This window comes from Ascaphus truei, chromosome 19 (genome assembly GCF_040206685.1).
Source record: "Ascaphus truei isolate aAscTru1 chromosome 19, aAscTru1.hap1, whole genome shotgun sequence".
Classification (NCBI taxonomy): Eukaryota; Metazoa; Chordata; class Amphibia; order Anura; family Ascaphidae; genus Ascaphus; species Ascaphus truei.
Window position 1 is genome coordinate 34482331 of NC_134501.1, and position 18503 is coordinate 34500833.

Here is an 18503-nt window from a genome sequence, read left to right on the forward strand (position 1 = left end):
ATCTAACAGAAATTGCTGGTACAATTGCTGCTAGAGAGTATTTTGATACCATTTTATACCAACTATAGAAAAGGTTAATACACTTGATTTTCCCTTATTCTATCGCATCAAATAAGATTAGAAACAGTGTATTAATACAGTGGAAGAAATTGAATAGCGATCCTAAGTTCAAAATTATTTCTAAGAACCCATCACTTTTTTCTATAAAAATATATATGGTTTGTTTGGTTATGTTCTGTGTTACTATAGTTGCTCACAGTTATATTTTGATGTTTTTTCATTGTCTCCGTGGACCTACTAAATGTTTCACCATTGTACACTTTCGGGGATTCATCACGTCTATTTTTGTTTAATTAGATGTCATGTCCTATTTGTATGCTTGTCACTGAGATGTACTCCAGGATTGTGCTATGCAAATCCTGTGTTGTTGGAAATTGGACATACCTTTTTCAAAATTTCTTCCAACCAATCATTGCTAGTATAATTTCCAACCCATCACACACAAAACAGGGGTTCATTTCCCAGACAAGGAGGTCATTACATGTTATTTTTAAAATGACTAAATAGTATAACTCTCTTATTTGGGCTGCCACCAAAACGTTTTACCAAAACAATTTACCTAAAGAAGGGGATGTAGCTCAGTGGTAGAGCGCATGCTTTGCATGTATGAGGTCCTGGGTTCAATCCCCAGCATCTCCACTCTTTTTCTTCTTACAAAAACATTGAAATTACACATTTACAATGCTAACACATCCTCTAACTGTATTTACATAGCTGTCCCCGTAACTGTTTAAGGGGTACGGTAACTGCTGAACACACCATGTATCTGTTATATTTGCTTGTGTAAGAGAAGAGCACAACTTGTTGGCAAGATGGTGACTCATTTCAGAAAAAACATATCTTAGAAAAGAAGTACAATTGCACAGTAACTAGTTGTTTGCTTTGGTCTGAACCCTACTGTAAAATGTCTGAAAGGTTAGCTTCAGCAGACTCTCTGGAACTACACTTTCATAGTTATAGGGTCTTCTATGACTAGTCATCTTATCAGTATCAACGTACGGAAGGACTTATTTGCCTTGATTTTGTGAACAAACCAACTGAATACAAAGCATCACAGTATTAGGTTCACACTTACAGTTGAGAATCAACAAATGCCCTTTTTAGACTTTGATTTAAAGTGGATAACACTGTACAAACGGATAAATACATAAAAGCTACTGATTGTTACAACCTTCAATAGTTCTCCAGAATTGGTGAACAATTTCCCCTTGAGTCATCGTCTGCAATTAAAGAGGATTGCAAGTGAACCCAGGAATATTGGAAGACATCTAACAGAAATTGCTGGTACAATTGCTGCTAGAGAGTATTTTGATACCATTTTATACCAACTATAGAAAAGGTTAATACACTTGATTTTCCCTTATTCTATCGCATCAAATAAGATTAGAAACAGTGTATTAATACAGTGGAAGAAATTGAATAGCGATCCTAAGTTCAAAATTATTTCTAAGAACCCATCACTTTTTTCTATAAAAATATATATGGTTTGTTTGGTTATGTTCTGTGTTACTATAGTTGCTCACTGTTATATTTTGATGTTTTTTCATTGTCTCCGTGGACCTACTAAATGTTTCACCATTGTACACTTTCGGGGATTCATCACGTCTATTTTTGTTTAATTAGATGTCATGTCCTATTTGTATGCTTGTCACTGAGATGTACTCCAGGATTGTGCTATGCAAATCCTGTGTTGTTGGAAATTGGACATACCTTTTTCAAAATTTCTTCCAACCAATCATTGCTAGTATAATTTCCAACCCATCACACACAAAACAGGGGTTCATTTCCCAGACAAGGAGGTCATTACATGTTATTTTAAAAATGACTAAATAGTATAACTCTCTTATTTGGGCTGCCACCAAAACGTTTTACCAAAACGTTTTACCAAAACAATTTACCTAAAGAAGGGGATGTAGCTCAGTGGTAGAGCGCATGCTTTGCATGTATGAGGTCCTGGGTTCAATCCCCAGCATCTCCACTCTTTTTCTTCTTACAAAAACATTGAAATTACACATTTACAATGCTAACACATCCTCTAACTGTATTTACATAGCAGTCCCCGTAACTGTTTAAGGGGTACGTTAACTGCTGAACACACCATGTATCTGTTATATTTGCTTGTGTAAGAGAAGAGCACAACTTGTTGGCAAGATGGTGACTCATTTCAGAAAAAACATATCTTAGAAAAGAAGTACAATTGCACAGTAACTAGTTGTTTGCTTTGGTCTTTACCCTACTGTAAAATGTCTGAAAGGTTAGCTTCAGCAGACTCTCTGGAACTACCTTTTCATAGTTATAGGGTCTTCTATGACTAGTCATCTTATCAGGATCAATGTACAGAAGGACTTATTTGCCTTGATTTTGTGAACCAACCAACTGAATACAAAGCATCACACTATTAGGTTCACACTTACAGTTGAGAATCAACAAAAACCCTTTTTAGACTTTGATTTAAAGTGGATAACACCGTACAAACTGATAAATACATAAAAGCTACTGATTGTAACAACCTTCAATAGTTCTCCAGAATTGGTGAACAATTTCCCCTTGAGTCATCGTCTGCAATTAAAGAGGATTGCAAGTGAACCCAGGAATATTGGAAGACATCTAACAGAAATTGCTGGTACAATTGCTGCTAGAGAGTATTTTGATACCATTTTATACCAACTATAGAAAATATACACTTGATTTTCCCTTATTCTATCGCATCAAATAAGATTAGAAACAGTGTATTAATACAGTGGAAGAAATTGAATAGCGATCCTAAGTTCAAAATTATTTCTAAGAACCCATCACTTTTTTCTATAAAAATATATATGGTTTGTTTGGTTATGTTCTGTGTTACTATAGTTGCTCACAGTTATATTTTGATGTTTTTTCATTGTCTCCGTGGACCTACTAAATGTTTCACCATTATACACTTTTGGGGATTCATCACGTCTATTTTTGTTTAATTAGATGTCATGTCCTATTTGTATGCTTGTCACTGAGATGTACTCCAGGATTGTGCTATGAAAATTCTGTGTTGTTGGACATTGGACATACCTTTTTCAAAATTTCTTCCAACCAATCATTGCTAATATAATTTCCAACCCATCACACACAAAACAGGGGTTCATTTCCCAGACAGGGAGGTCATTAAATGTTATTTTAAAAATGACTAAATAGTATAACTCTCTTATTTGGGCTGCCACCAAAACGTTTTACCAAAACGTTTTACCAAAACATTTTACCTAAAGAAGGGGATGTAGCTCAGTGGTAGAGCGCATGCTTCGCATGTATGAGGTCTTGGGTTCAATCCCCAGCATCTCCACTCTTTTTCTTCTTACAAAAACATTGAAATTACACATTTACAATGCTAACACATCCTCTAACTGTATTTACATAGCAGTCCCCGTAACTGTTTAAGGGGTACGGTAACTGCTGAACACACCATGTACCTGTTATATTTGCTTGTGTAAGAGAAGAGCACAACTTGTTGGCAAGATGGTGACTCATTTCAGAAAAAACATATCTTAGAAAAGAAGTACAATTGCACAGTAACTAGTTGTTTGCTTTGGTCTGAACCCTACTGTAAAATGTCTGAAAGGTTAGCTTCAGCAGACTCTCTGGAACTACACTTTCATAGTTATAGGGTCTTCTATGACTAGTCATCTTATCAGGATCAATGTTCGGAAGGACTTATTTGCCTTGATTTTGTGAACAAACCAACTGAATACAAAGCATCACACTATTAGGTTCACACTTACAGTTGAGAATCAACAAATGCCCTTTTTAGACTTTGATTTTAAAGTGGATAACACTGTACAAACGGATAAATACATAAAAGCTACTGATTGTAACAACCTTCAATAGTTCTCCAGAATTGGTGAACAATTTCCCCTTGAGTCATCGTCTGCAATTAAAGAGGATTGCAAGTGAACCCAGGAATATTGGAAGACATCTAACAGAAATTGCTGGTACAATTGCTGCTAGAGAGTATTTTGATACCATTTTATACCAACTATAGAAAAGGTTAATACACTTGATTTTCCCTTATTCTATCGCATCAAATAAGATTAGAAACAGTGTATTAATACAGTGGAAGAAATTGAATAGCGATCCTAAGTTCAAAATTATTTCTAAGAACCCATCACTTTTTTCTATAAAAATATATATGGTTTGTTTGGTTATGTTCTGTGTTACTATAGTTGCTCACAGTTATATTTTGATGTTTTTTCATTGTCTCCGTGGACCTACTAAATGTTTCACCATTGTACACTTTCGGGGATTCATCACGTCTATTTTTGTTTAATTAGATGTCATGTCCTATTTGTATGCTTGTCACTGAGATGTACTCCAGGATTGTGCTATGCAAATCCTGTGTTGTTGGAAATTGGACATACCTTTTTCAAAATTTCTTCCAACCAATCATTGCTAGTATAATTTCCAACCCATCACACACAAAACAGGGGTTCATTTCCCAGACAAGGAGGTCATTACATGTTATTTTTAAAATGACTAAATAGTATAACTCTCTTATTTGGGCTGCCACCAAAACGTTTTACCAAAACAATTTACCTAAAGAAGGGGATGTAGCTCAGTGGTAGAGCGCATGCTTTGCATGTATGAGGTCCTGGGTTCAATCCCCAGCATCTCCACTCTTTTTCTTCTTACAAAAACATTGAAATTACACATTTACAATGCTAACACATCCTCTAACTGTATTTACATAGCTGTCCCCGTAACTGTTTAAGGGGTACGGTAACTGCTGAACACACCATGTATCTGTTATATTTGCTTGTGTAAGAGAAGAGCACAACTTGTTGGCAAGATGGTGACTCATTTCAGAAAAAACATATCTTAGAAAAGAAGTACAATTGCACAGTAACTAGTTGTTTGCTTTGGTCTGAACCCTACTGTAAAATGTCTGAAAGGTTAGCTTCAGCAGACTCTCTGGAACTACACTTTCATAGTTATAGGGTCTTCTATGACTAGTCATCTTATCAGTATCAACGTACGGAAGGACTTATTTGCCTTGATTTTGTGAACAAACCAACTGAATACAAAGCATCACAGTATTAGGTTCACACTTACAGTTGAGAATCAACAAATGCCCTTTTTAGACTTTGATTTAAAGTGGATAACACTGTACAAACGGATAAATACATAAAAGCTACTGATTGTTACAACCTTCAATAGTTCTCCAGAATTGGTGAACAATTTCCCCTTGAGTCATCGTCTGCAATTAAAGAGGATTGCAAGTGAACCCAGGAATATTGGAAGACATCTAACAGAAATTGCTGGTACAATTGCTGCTAGAGAGTATTTTGATACCATTTTATACCAACTATAGAAAAGGTTAATACACTTGATTTTCCCTTATTCTATCGCATCAAATAAGATTAGAAACAGTGTATTAATACAGTGGAAGAAATTGAATAGCGATCCTAAGTTCAAAATTATTTCTAAGAACCCATCACTTTTTTCTATAAAAATATATATGGTTTGTTTGGTTATGTTCTGTGTTACTATAGTTGCTCACTGTTATATTTTGATGTTTTTTCATTGTCTCCGTGGACCTACTAAATGTTTCACCATTGTACACTTTCGGGGATTCATCACGTCTATTTTTGTTTAATTAGATGTCATGTCCTATTTGTATGCTTGTCACTGAGATGTACTCCAGGATTGTGCTATGCAAATCCTGTGTTGTTGGAAATTGGACATACCTTTTTCAAAATTTCTTCCAACCAATCATTGCTAGTATAATTTCCAACCCATCACACACAAAACAGGGGTTCATTTCCCAGACAAGGAGGTCATTACATGTTATTTTAAAAATGACTAAATAGTATAACTCTCTTATTTGGGCTGCCACCAAAACGTTTTACCAAAACGTTTTACCAAAACAATTTACCTAAAGAAGGGGATGTAGCTCAGTGGTAGAGCGCATGCTTTGCATGTATGAGGTCCTGGGTTCAATCCCCAGCATCTCCACTCTTTTTCTTCTTACAAAAACATTGAAATTACACATTTACAATGCTAACACATCCTCTAACTGTATTTACATAGCAGTCCCCGTAACTGTTTAAGGGGTACGTTAACTGCTGAACACACCATGTATCTGTTATATTTGCTTGTGTAAGAGAAGAGCACAACTTGTTGGCAAGATGGTGACTCATTTCAGAAAAAACATATCTTAGAAAAGAAGTACAATTGCACAGTAACTAGTTGTTTGCTTTGGTCTTTACCCTACTGTAAAATGTCTGAAAGGTTAGCTTCAGCAGACTCTCTGGAACTACCTTTTCATAGTTATAGGGTCTTCTATGACTAGTCATCTTATCAGGATCAATGTACAGAAGGACTTATTTGCCTTGATTTTGTGAACCAACCAACTGAATACAAAGCATCACACTATTAGGTTCACACTTACAGTTGAGAATCAACAAAAACCCTTTTTAGACTTTGATTTAAAGTGGATAACACCGTACAAACTGATAAATACATAAAAGCTACTGATTGTAACAACCTTCAATAGTTCTCCAGAATTGGTGAACAATTTCCCCTTGAGTCATCGTCTGCAATTAAAGAGGATTGCAAGTGAACCCAGGAATATTGGAAGACATCTAACAGAAATTGCTGGTACAATTGCTGCTAGAGAGTATTTTGATACCATTTTATACCAACTATAGAAAATATACACTTGATTTTCCCTTATTCTATCGCATCAAATAAGATTAGAAACAGTGTATTAATACAGTGGAAGAAATTGAATAGCGATCCTAAGTTCAAAATTATTTCTAAGAACCCATCACTTTTTTCTATAAAAATATATATGGTTTGTTTGGTTATGTTCTGTGTTACTATAGTTGCTCACAGTTATATTTTGATGTTTTTTCATTGTCTCCGTGGACCTACTAAATGTTTCACCATTATACACTTTTGGGGATTCATCACGTCTATTTTTGTTTAATTAGATGTCATGTCCTATTTGTATGCTTGTCACTGAGATGTACTCCAGGATTGTGCTATGAAAATTCTGTGTTGTTGGACATTGGACATACCTTTTTCAAAATTTCTTCCAACCAATCATTGTTAATATAATTTCCAACCCATCACACACAAAACAGGGGTTCATTTCCCAGACAGGGAGGTCATTAAATGTTATTTTAAAAATGACTAAATAGTATAACTCTCTTATTTGGGCTGCCACCAAAACGTTTTACCAAAACGTTTTACCAAAACATTTTACCTAAAGAAGGGGATGTAGCTCAGTGGTAGAGCGCATGCTTCGCATGTATGAGGTCTTGGGTTCAATCCCCAGCATCTCCACTCTTTTTCTTCTTACAAAAACATTGAAATTACACATTTACAATGCTAACACATCCTCTAACTGTATTTACATAGCAGTCCCCGTAACTGTTTAAGGGGTACGGTAACTGCTGAACACACCATGTACCTGTTATATTTGCTTGTGTAAGAGAAGAGCACAACTTGTTGGCAAGATGGTGACTCATTTCAGAAAAAACATATCTTAGAAAAGAAGTACAATTGCACAGTAACTAGTTGTTTGCTTTGGTCTGAACCCTACTGTAAAATGTCTGAAAGGTTAGCTTCAGCAGACTCTCTGGAACTACACTTTCATAGTTATAGGGTCTTCTATGACTAGTCATCTTATCAGGATCAATGTTCGGAAGGACTTATTTGCCTTGATTTTGTGAACAAACCAACTGAATACAAAGCATCACACTATTAGGTTCACACTTACAGTTGAGAATCAACAAATGCCCTTTTTAGACTTTGATTTTAAAGTGGATAACACTGTACAAACGGATAAATACATAAAAGCTACTGATTGTAACAACCTTCAATAGTTCTCCAGAATTGGTGAACAATTTCCCCTTGAGTCATCGTCTGCAATTAAAGAGGATTGCAAGTGAACCCAGGAATATTGGAAGACATCTAACAGAAATTGCTGGTACAATTGCTGCTAGAGAGTATTTTGATACCATTTTATACCAACTATAGAAAAGGTTAATACACTTGATTTTCCCTTATTCTATCGCATCAAATAAGATTAGAAACAGTGTATTAATACAGTGGAAGAAATTGAATAGCGATCCTAAGTTCAAAATTATTTCTAAGAACCCATCACTTTTTTCTATAAAAATATATATGGTTTGTTTGGTTATGTTCTGTGTTACTATAGTTGCTCACAGTTATATTTTGATGTTTTTTCATTGTCTCCGTGGACCTACTAAATGTTTCACCATTGTACACTTTCGGGGATTCATCACGTCTATTTTTGTTTAATTAGATGTCATGTCCTATTTGTATGCTTGTCACTGAGATGTACTCCAGGATTGTGCTATGCAAATCCTGTGTTGTTGGAAATTGGACATACCTTTTTCAAAATTTCTTCCAACCAATCATTGCTAGTATAATTTCCAACCCATCACACACAAAACAGGGGTTCATTTCCCAGACAAGGAGGTCATTAGATGTTATTTTTAAAATGACTAAATAGTATAACTCTCTTATTTGGGCTGCCACCAAAACGTTTTACCAAAACAATTTACCTAAAGAAGGGGATGTAGCTCAGTGGTAGAGCGCATGCTTTGCATGTATGAGGTCCTGGGTTCAATCCTCAGCATCTCCACTCTTTTTCTTCTTACAAAAACATTGAAATTACACATTTACAATGCTAACACATCCTCTAACTGTATTTACATAGCAGTCCCCGTAACTGTTTAAGGGGTACGTTAACTGCTGAACACACCATGTATCTGTTATATTTGCTTGTGTAAGAGAAGAGCACAACTTGTTGGCAAGATGGTGACTCATTTCAGAAAAAACATATCTTAGAAAAGAAGTACAATTGCACAGTAACTAGTTGTTTGCTTTGGTCTTTACCCTACTGTAAAATGTCTGAAAGGTTAGCTTCAGCAGACTCTCTGGAACTACCTTTTCATAGTTATAGGGTCTTCTATGACTAGTCATCTTATCAGGATCAATGTACAGAAGGAGTTATTTGCCTTGATTTTGTGAACCAACCAACTGAATACAAAGCATCACACTATTAGGTTCACACTTACAGTTGAGAATAAACAAAACCCCTTTTTAGACTTTGATTTAAAGTGGATAACACCGTACAAACTGATAAATACATAAAAGCTACTGATTGTAACAACCTTCAATAGTTCTCCAGAATTGGTGAACAATTTCCCCTTGAGTCATCGTCTGCAATTAAAGAGGATTGCAAGTGAACCCAGGAATATTGGAAGACATCTAACAGAAATTGCTGGTACAATTGCTGCTAGAGAGTATTTTGATACCATTTTATACCAACTATAGAAAATATACACTTGATTTTCCCTTATTCTATCGCATCAAATAAGATTAGAAACAGTGTATTAATACAGTGGAAGAAATTGAATAGCGATCCTAAGTTCAAAATTATTTCTAAGAACCCATCACTTTTTTCTATAAAAATATATATGGTTTGTTTGGTTATGTTCTGTGTTACTATAGTTGCTCACAGTTATATTTTGATGTTTTTTCATTGTCTCCGTGGACCTACTAAATGTTTCACCATTATACACTTTTGGGGATTCATCACGTCTATTTTTGTTTAATTAGATGTCATGTCCTATTTGTATGCTTGTCACTGAGATGTAGACATTTCCCAGCACAATCCTGGAGTACATCTCAGTGACAAGCATACAAATAGGACATGGCATCTAATTAAACAAAAATAGACGTGATGAATCCCCGAAAGTGTATAATGGTGAAACATTTAGTAGGTCCACGGAGACAATGAAAAAACATCAAAATATAACTGTGAGCAACTATAGTAACACAGAACATAACCAAACAAACCATATATATTTTTATAGAAAAAAGTGATGGGTTCTTAGAAATAATTTTGAACTTAGGATCGCTATTCAATTTCTTCCACTGTATTAATACACTGTTTCTAATCTTATTTGATGCGATAGAATAAGGGAAAATCAAGTGTATTAACCTTTTCTATAGTTGGTATAAAATGGTATCAAAATACTCTCTAGCAGCAATTGTACCAGCAATTTCTGTTAGATGTCTTCCAATATTCCTGGGTTCACTTGCAATCCTCTTTAATTGCAGACGATGACTCAAGGGGAAATTGTTCACCAATTCTGGAGAACTATTGAAGGTTGTTACAATCAGTAGCTTTTATGTATTTATCAGTTTGTACGGTGTTATCCACTTTAAATCAAAGTCTAAAAAGGGTATTTGTTGATTCTCAACTGTAAGTGTGAACCTAATAGTGTGATGCTTTGTATTCAGTTGGTTGGTTCACAAAATCAAGGCAAATAAGTCCTTCTGTACATTGATCCTGATAAGATGACTAGTCATAGAAGACCCTATAACTATGAAAAGGTAGTTCCAGAGAGTCTGCTGAAGCTAACCTTTCAGACATTTTACAGTAGGGTACAGACCAAAGCAAACAACTAGTTACTGTGCAATTGTACTTCTTTTCTAAGATATGTTTTTTCTGAAATGAGTCACCATCTTGCCAACAAGTTGTGCTCTTCTCTTACACAAGCAAATATAACAGATACATGGTGTGTTCAGCAGTTACCGTACCCCTTAAACAGTTACGGGGACTGCTATGTAAATACAGTTAGAGGATGTGTTAGCATTGTAAATGTGTAATTTCAATGTTTTTGTAAGAAGAAAAAGAGTGGAGATGCTGGGGATTGAACCCAGGACCTCGTACATGCAAAGCATGCGCTCTACCACTGAGCTACATCCCCTTCTTTAGGTAAATTGTTTTGGTAAAACGTTTTGGTGGCAGCCCAAATAAGAGAGTTATACTATTTAGTCATTTTAAAAATAACATGTAATGACCTCCCTGTCTGGGAAATGAACCCCTGTTTTGTGTGTGATGGGTTGGAAATTATATTAGCAATGATTGGTTGGAAGAAATTTTGAAAAAGGTATGTCCAATTTCCAACAACACAGAATTTGCATAGCACAATCCTGGAGTACATCTCAGTGACAAGCATACAAATAGGACATGACATCTAATTAAACAAAAATAGACGTGATGAATCCCCGAAAGTGTACAATGGTGAAACATTTAGTAGGTCCACGGAGACAATGAAAAAACATCAAAATATAACTGTGAGCAACTATAGTAACACAGAACATAACCAAACAAACCATATATATTTTTATAGAAAAAAGTGATGGGTTCTTAGAAATAATTTTGAACTTAGGATCGCTATTCAATTTCTTCCACTGTATTAATACACTGTTTCTAATCTTATTTGATGCAATAGAATAAGGGAAAATCAAGTGTATTAACCTTTTCTATAGTTGGTATAAAATGGTATCAAAATACTCTCTAGCAGCAATTGTACCAGCAATTTCTGTTAGATGTCTTCCAATATTCCTGGGTTCACTTGCAATCCTCTTTAATTGCAGACGATGACTCAAGGGGAAATTGTTCACCAATTCTGGAGAACTATTGAAGGTTGTAACAATCAGTAGCTTTTATGTATTTATCCGTTTGTACAGTGTTATCCACTTTAAATCAAAGTCTAAAAAGGGCATTTGTTGATTCTCAACTGTAAGTGTGAACCTAATACTGTGATGCTTTGTATTCAGTTGGTTTGTTCACAAAATCAAGGCAAATAAGTCCTTCCGTACGTTGATACTGATAAGATGACTAGTCATAGAAGACCCTATAACTATGAAAGTGTAGTTCCAGAGAGTCTGCTGAAGCTAACCTTTCAGACATTTTACAGTAGGGTTCAGACCAAAGCAAACAACTAGTTACTGTGCAATTGTACTTCTTTTCTAAGATATGTTTTTTCTGAAATGAGTCACCATCTTGCCAACAAGTTGTGCTCTTCTCTTACACAAGCAAATATAACAGATACATGGTGTGTTCAGCAGTTACCGTACCCCTTAATCAGTTACGGGGACAGCTATGTAAATACAGTTAGAGGATGTGTTAGCATTGTAAATGTGTAATTTCAATGTTTTTGTAAGAAGAAAAAGAGTGGAGATGCTGGGGATTGAACCCAGGACCTCATACATGCGAAGCATGCGCTCTACCACTGAGCTACATCCCCTTCTTTAGGTAAAATGTTTTGGTAAAATGTTTTGGTAAAACGTTTTGGTAAAACGTTGTGGTGGCAGCCCAAATAAGAGAGTTATACTATTTAGTCATTTTTAAAATAACATTTAATGACCTCCCTATCTGGGAAATTAACCCCTGTTTTTGTGTGTGATGGGTTGGAAATTATACTAGCAATGATTGGTTGGAAGAAATTTTGAAAAAGGTATGTCCAATGTCCAACAACACAGAATTTTCATAGCACAATCCTGGAGTACATCTCAGTGACAAGCATACAAATAGGACATGGCATCTAATTAAACAAAAATAGACGTGATGAATCCCCGAAAGTGTATAATGGTGAAACATTTAGTAGGTCCACGGAGACAATGAAAAAACATCAAAATATAACTGTGAGCAACTATAGTAACACAGAACATAACCAAACAAACCATATATATTTTTATAGAAAAAAGTGATGGGTTCTTAGAAATAATTTTGAACTTAGGATCGCTATTCAATTTCTTCCACTGTATTAATACACTGTTTCTAATCTTATTTGATGCAATAGAATAAGGGAAAATCAAGTGTATTAACCTTTTCTATAGTTGGTATAAAATGGTATCAAAATACTCTCTAGCAGCAATTGTACCAGCAATTTCTGTTAGATGTCTTCCAATATTCCTGGGTTCACTTGCAATCCTCTTTAATTGCAGACGATGACTCAAGGGGAAATTGTTCACCAATTCTGGAGAACTATTGAAGGTTGTAACAATCAGTAGCTTTTATGTATTTATCCGTTTGTACAGTGTTATCCACTTTAAATCAAAGTCTAAAAAGGGCATTTGTTGATTCTCAACTGTAAGTGTGAACCTAATACTGTGATGCTTTGTATTCAGTTGGTTTGTTCACAAAATCAAGGCAAATAAGTCCTTCCGTACGTTGATACTGATAAGATGACTAGTCATAGAAGACCCTATAACTATGAAAGTGTAGTTCCAGAGAGTCTGCTGAAGCTAACCTTTCAGACATTTTACAGTAGGGTTCAGACCAAAGCAAACAACTAGTTACTGTGCAATTGTACTTCTTTTCTAAGATATGTTTTTTCTGAAATGAGTCACCATCTTGCCAACAAGTTGTGCTCTTCTCTTACACAAGCAAATATAACAGATACATGGTGTGTTCAGCAGTTAACGTACCCCTTAATCAGTTACGGGGACAGCTATGTAAATACAGTTAGAGGATGTGTTAGCATTGTAAATGTGTAATTTCAATGTTTTTGTAAGAAGAAAAAGAGTGGAGATGCTGGGGATTGAACCCAGGACCTCATACATGCAAAGCATGCGCTCTACCACTGAGCTACATCCCCTTCTTTAGGTAAAATGTTTTGGTAAAACGTTTTGGTAAAACGTTTTGGTAAAACGTTGTGGTGGCAGCCCAAATAAGAGAGTTATACTATTTAGTCATTTTTAAAATAACATTTAATGACCTCCCTGTCTGGGAAATTAACCCCTGTTTTTGTGTGTGATGGGTTGGAAATTATACTAGCAATGATTGGTTGGAAGAAATTTTGAAAAAGGTATGTCCAATGTCCAACAACACAGAATTTTCATAGCACAATCCTGGAGTACATCTCAGTGACAAGCATACAAATAGGACATGGCATCTAATTAAACAAAAATAGACGTGATGAATCCCCGAAAGTGTATAATGGTGAAACATTTAGTAGGTCCACGGAGACAATGAAAAAACATCAAAATATAACTGTGAGCAACTATAGTAACACAGAACATAACCAAACAAACCATATATATTTTTATAGAAAAAAGTGATGGGTTCTTAGAAATAATTTTGAACTTAGGATCGCTATTCAATTTCTTCCACTGTATTAATACACTGTTTCTAATCTTATTTGATGCGATAGAATAAGGGAAAATCAAGTGTATTAACCTTTTCTATAGTTGGTATAAAATGGTATCAAAATACTCTCTAGCAGCAATTGTACCAGCAATTTCTGTTAGATGTCTTCCAATATTCCTGGGTTCACTTGCAATCCTCTTTAATTGCAGACGATGACTCAAGGGGAAATTGTTCACCAATTCTGGAGAACTATTGAAGGTTGTTACAATCAGTAGCTTTTATGTATTTATCCGTTTGTACAGTGTTATCCACTTTAAATCAAAGTCTAAAAAGGGCATTTGTTGATTCTCAACTGTAAGTGTGAACCTAATAGTGTGATGCTTTGTATTCAGTTGGTTTGTTCACAAAATCAAGGCAAATAAGTCCTTCCGAACATTGATCCTGATAAGATGACTAGTCATAGAAGACCCTATAACTATGAAAGTGTAGTTCCAGAGAGTCTGCTGAAGCTAACCTTTCAGACATTTTACAGTAGGGTTCAGACCAAAGCAAACAACTAGTTACTGTGCAATTGTACTTCTTTTCTAAGATATGTTTTTTCTGAAATGAGTCACCATCTTGCTAACAAGTTGTGCTCTTCTCTTACACAAGCAAATATAACAGATACATGGTGTGTTCAGCAGTTACCGTACCCCTTAAACAGTTACGGGGACTGCTATGTAAATACAGTTAGAGGATGTGTTAGCATTGTAAATGTGTAATTTCAATGTTTTTGTAAGAAGAAAAAGAGTGGAGATGCTGGGGATTGAACCCAGTACCTCATACATGCGAAGCATGCGCTCTACCACTGAGCTACATCCCCTTCTTTAGGTAAAATGTTTTGGTAAAACGTTTTGGTAAAACGTTGTGGTGGCAGCCCAAATAAGAGAGTTATACTATTTAGTCATTTTTAAAATAACATTTAATGACCTCCCTGTCTGGGAAATGATTTTGTGAACAAACCAACTGAATACAAAGCATCACACTATTAGGTTCACACTTACAGTTGAGAATCAACAAATGCCCTTTTTAGACTTTGATTTAAAGTGGATAACACCGTACAAACGGATAAATACATAAAAGCTACTGATTGTAACAACCTTCAATAGTTCTCCAGAATTGGTGAACAATTTCCCCTTGAGTCATCGTCTGCAATTAAAGAGGATTGCAAGTGAACCCAGGAATATTGGAAGACATCTAACAGAAATTGCTGGTACAATTGCTGCTAGAGAGTATTTTGATACCATTTTATACCAACTATAGAAAAGGTTAATACACTTGATTTTCCCTTATTCTATCGCATCAAATAAGATTAGAAACAGTGTATTAATACAGTGGAAGAAATTGAATAGCGATCCTAAGTTCAAAATTATTTCTAAGAACCCATCACTTTTTTCTATAAAAATATATATGGTTTGTTTGGTTATGTTCTGTGTTACTATAGTTGCTCACAGTTATATTTTGATGTTTTTTCATTGTCTCCGTGGACCTACTAAATGTTTCACCATTGTACACTTTCGGGGATTCATCACGTCTATTTTTGTTTAATTAGATGTCATGTCCTATTTGCATGCTTGTCACTGAGATGTACTCCAGGATTGTGCTATGAAAATTCTGTGTTGTTGGACATTGGACATACCTTTTTCAAAATTTCTTCCAACCAATCATTGCTAGTATAATTTCCAACCCATCACACACAAAACAGGGGTTCATTTCCCAGACAGGGAGGTCATTAAATGTTATTTTAAAAATGACTAAATAGTATAACTCTCTTATTTGGGCTGCCACCAAAACGTTTTACCAAAACGTTTTAACAAAACATTTTACCAAAACATTTTACCAAAACATTTTACCTAAAGAAGGGGATGTAGCTCAGTGGTAGAGCGCATGCTTCGCATGTATGAGGTCCTGGGTTCAATCCCTAGCATCTCCACTCTTTTTCTTCTTACAAAAACATTGAAATTACACATTTACAATGCTAACACATCCTCTAACTGTATTTACATAGCAGTCCCCGTAACTGTTTAAGGGGTACGGTAACTGCTGAACACACCATGTATCTGTTATATTTGCTTGTGTAAGAGAAGAGCACAACTTGTTGGCAAGATGGTGACTCATTTCAGAAAAAACATATCTTAGAAAAGAAGTACAATTGCACAGTAACTAGTTGTTTGCTTTGGTCTGAACCCTACTGTAAAATGTCTGAAAGGTTAGCTTCAGCAGACTCTCTGGAACTACACTTTCATAGTTATAGGGTCTTCTATGACTAGTCATCTTATCAGGATCAATGTACAGAAGGACTTATTTGCCTTGATTTTGTGAACCAACCAACTGAATACAAAGCAGGTTCACACTTACAGTTGAGAAGCAACAAATACCCTTTTTAGACTTTGATTTAAAGTGGATAACACCGTACAAACTGATAAATACATAAAAGCTACTGATTGTAACAACCTTCAATAGTTCTCCAGAATTGGTGAACAATTTCCCCTTGAGTCATCGTCTGCAATTAAAGAGGATTGCAAGTGAACCCAGGAATATTGGAAGACATCTAACAGAAATTGCTGGTACAATTGCTGCTAGAGAGTATTTTGATACCATTTTATACCAACTATAGAAAAGGTTAATACACTTGATTTTCCCTTATTCTATCGCATCAAATAAGATTAGAAACAGTGTATTAATACAGTGGAAGAAATTGAATAGCGATCCTAAGTTCAAAATTATTTCTAAGAACCCATCACTTTTTTCTATAAAAATATATATGGTTTGTTTGGTTATGTTCTGTGTTACTATAGTTGCTCACAGTTATATTTTGATGTTTTTTCATTGTCTCCGTGGACCTACTAAATGTTTCACCATTGTACACTTTCGTGGATTTATCACGTATTTTTTTGTTTAATTAGATGTCATGTCCTATTTGCATGCTTGTCACTGAGATGTACTCCAGGATTGTGCTATGCAAATTCTGTGTTGTTGGAAATTGGAAATACCTTTTTCAAAATTTCTTCCAACCAATCATTGCTAATATAATTTCCAACCCATCACACACAAAACAGGGGTTCATTTCCCAGACAGGGAGGTCATTACATGTTATTTTTAAAATGACTAAATAGTATAACTCTCTTATTTGGGCTGCCACCAAAACGTTTTACCAAAACAATTTACCTAAAGAAGGGGATGTAGCTCAGTGTTAGAGCGCATGCTTTGCATGTATGAGGTCCTGGGTTCAATCCCCAGCATCTCCACTCTTTTTCTTCTTACAAAAACATTGAAATTACACATTTACAATGCTAACACATCCTCTAACTGTATTTACATAGCAGTCCCCGTAACTGTTTAAGGGGTACGGTAACTGCTGAACACACCATGTATCTGTTATATTTGCTTGTGTAAGAGAAGAGCACAACTTGTTGGCAAGATGGTGACTCATTTCAGAAAAAACATATCTTAGAAAAGAAGTACAATTGCACAGTAACTAGTTGTTTGCTTTGGTCTGTACCCTACTGTAAAATGTCTGAAAGGTTAGCTTCAGCAGACTCTCTGGAACTACCTTTTCATAGTTATAGGGTCTTCTATGACTAGTCATCTTATCAGGATCAATGTACAGAAGGACTTATTTGCCTTGATTTTGTGAATCAACCAACTGAATACAAAGCATCACACTATTAGGTTCACACTTACAGTTGAGAATCAACAAATACCCTTTTTAGACTTTGATTTAAAGTGGATAACACCGTACAAACTGATAAATACATAAAAGCTACTGATTGTAACAACCTTCAATAGTTCTCCAGAATTGGTGAACAATTTCCCCTTGAGTAGTCGTCTGCAATTAAAGAGGATTGCAAGTGAACCCAGGAATATTGGAAGACATCTAACAGAAATTGCTGGTACAATTGCTGCTAGAGAGTATTTTGATACCATTTTATACCAACTATAGAAAAGGTTAATACACTTGATTTTCCCTTATTCTATCGCATCAAATAAGATTAGAAACAGTGTATTAATACAGTGGAAGAAATTGAATAGCGATCCTAAGTTCAAAATTATTTCTAAGAACCCATCACTTTTTTCTATAAAAATATATATGGTTTGTTTGGTTATGTTCTGTGTTACTATAGTTGCTCACAGTTATATTTTGATGTTTTTTCATTGTCTCCGTGGACCTACTAAATGTTTCACCATTATACACTTTCGGGGATTCATCACGTCTATTTTTGTTTAATTAGATGTCATGTCCTATTTGTATGCTTGTCACTGAGATGTACTCCAGGATTGTGCTATGCAAATTCTGTGTTGTTGGACATTGGACATACCCTTTTCAAAATTTCTTCCAACCAATCATTGCTAGTATAATTTCCAACCCATCACACACAAAACAGGGGTTCATTTCCCAGACAGGGAGGTCATTACATGTTATTTTTAAAATGACTAAATAGTATAACTCTCTTAT

The 18503-nt window shown here is 35.2% G+C and overlaps 13 non-coding genes across 13 annotated transcripts; 9 read left to right on the forward strand and 4 right to left on the reverse strand.

Annotated features, from left to right (window-relative positions):
* Window positions 1–627: 627 nt before the first annotated feature.
* Window positions 628–699, forward strand: TRNAA-UGC (transfer RNA alanine (anticodon UGC)). The gene has a single exon. It is a non-coding gene; the product is annotated as a tRNA-Ala (tRNA).
* A 1267-nt stretch (window positions 700–1966) lies between these two features.
* On the forward strand, window positions 1967–2038 carry TRNAA-UGC (transfer RNA alanine (anticodon UGC)). Its single transcript has one exon. It is a non-coding gene; the product is annotated as a tRNA-Ala (tRNA).
* Window positions 2039–3301: 1263 nt separating this feature from the next.
* Window positions 3302–3373, forward strand: TRNAA-CGC (transfer RNA alanine (anticodon CGC)). The gene has a single exon. It is a non-coding gene; the product is annotated as a tRNA-Ala (tRNA).
* Window positions 3374–4628: 1255 nt separating this feature from the next.
* TRNAA-UGC (transfer RNA alanine (anticodon UGC)) lies at window positions 4629–4700 on the forward strand. Its single transcript has one exon. It is a non-coding gene; the product is annotated as a tRNA-Ala (tRNA).
* A 1267-nt stretch (window positions 4701–5967) lies between these two features.
* TRNAA-UGC (transfer RNA alanine (anticodon UGC)) lies at window positions 5968–6039 on the forward strand. Its single transcript has one exon. It is a non-coding gene; the product is annotated as a tRNA-Ala (tRNA).
* Window positions 6040–7302: 1263 nt separating this feature from the next.
* TRNAA-CGC (transfer RNA alanine (anticodon CGC)) lies at window positions 7303–7374 on the forward strand. Its single transcript has one exon. It is a non-coding gene; the product is annotated as a tRNA-Ala (tRNA).
* A 1255-nt stretch (window positions 7375–8629) lies between these two features.
* TRNAA-UGC (transfer RNA alanine (anticodon UGC)) lies at window positions 8630–8701 on the forward strand. Its single transcript has one exon. It is a non-coding gene; the product is annotated as a tRNA-Ala (tRNA).
* Window positions 8702–10766: 2065 nt separating this feature from the next.
* Window positions 10767–10838, reverse strand: TRNAA-UGC (transfer RNA alanine (anticodon UGC)). Its single transcript has one exon. It is a non-coding gene; the product is annotated as a tRNA-Ala (tRNA).
* Window positions 10839–12092: 1254 nt separating this feature from the next.
* Window positions 12093–12164, reverse strand: TRNAA-CGC (transfer RNA alanine (anticodon CGC)). Its single transcript has one exon. It is a non-coding gene; the product is annotated as a tRNA-Ala (tRNA).
* Window positions 12165–13445: 1281 nt separating this feature from the next.
* Window positions 13446–13517, reverse strand: TRNAA-UGC (transfer RNA alanine (anticodon UGC)). Its single transcript has one exon. It is a non-coding gene; the product is annotated as a tRNA-Ala (tRNA).
* A 1281-nt stretch (window positions 13518–14798) lies between these two features.
* TRNAA-CGC (transfer RNA alanine (anticodon CGC)) lies at window positions 14799–14870 on the reverse strand. The gene has a single exon. It is a non-coding gene; the product is annotated as a tRNA-Ala (tRNA).
* Window positions 14871–15908: 1038 nt separating this feature from the next.
* TRNAA-CGC (transfer RNA alanine (anticodon CGC)) lies at window positions 15909–15980 on the forward strand. The gene has a single exon. It is a non-coding gene; the product is annotated as a tRNA-Ala (tRNA).
* A 1243-nt stretch (window positions 15981–17223) lies between these two features.
* On the forward strand, window positions 17224–17295 carry TRNAA-UGC (transfer RNA alanine (anticodon UGC)). Its single transcript has one exon. It is a non-coding gene; the product is annotated as a tRNA-Ala (tRNA).
* Window positions 17296–18503: the final 1208 nt, after the last annotated feature.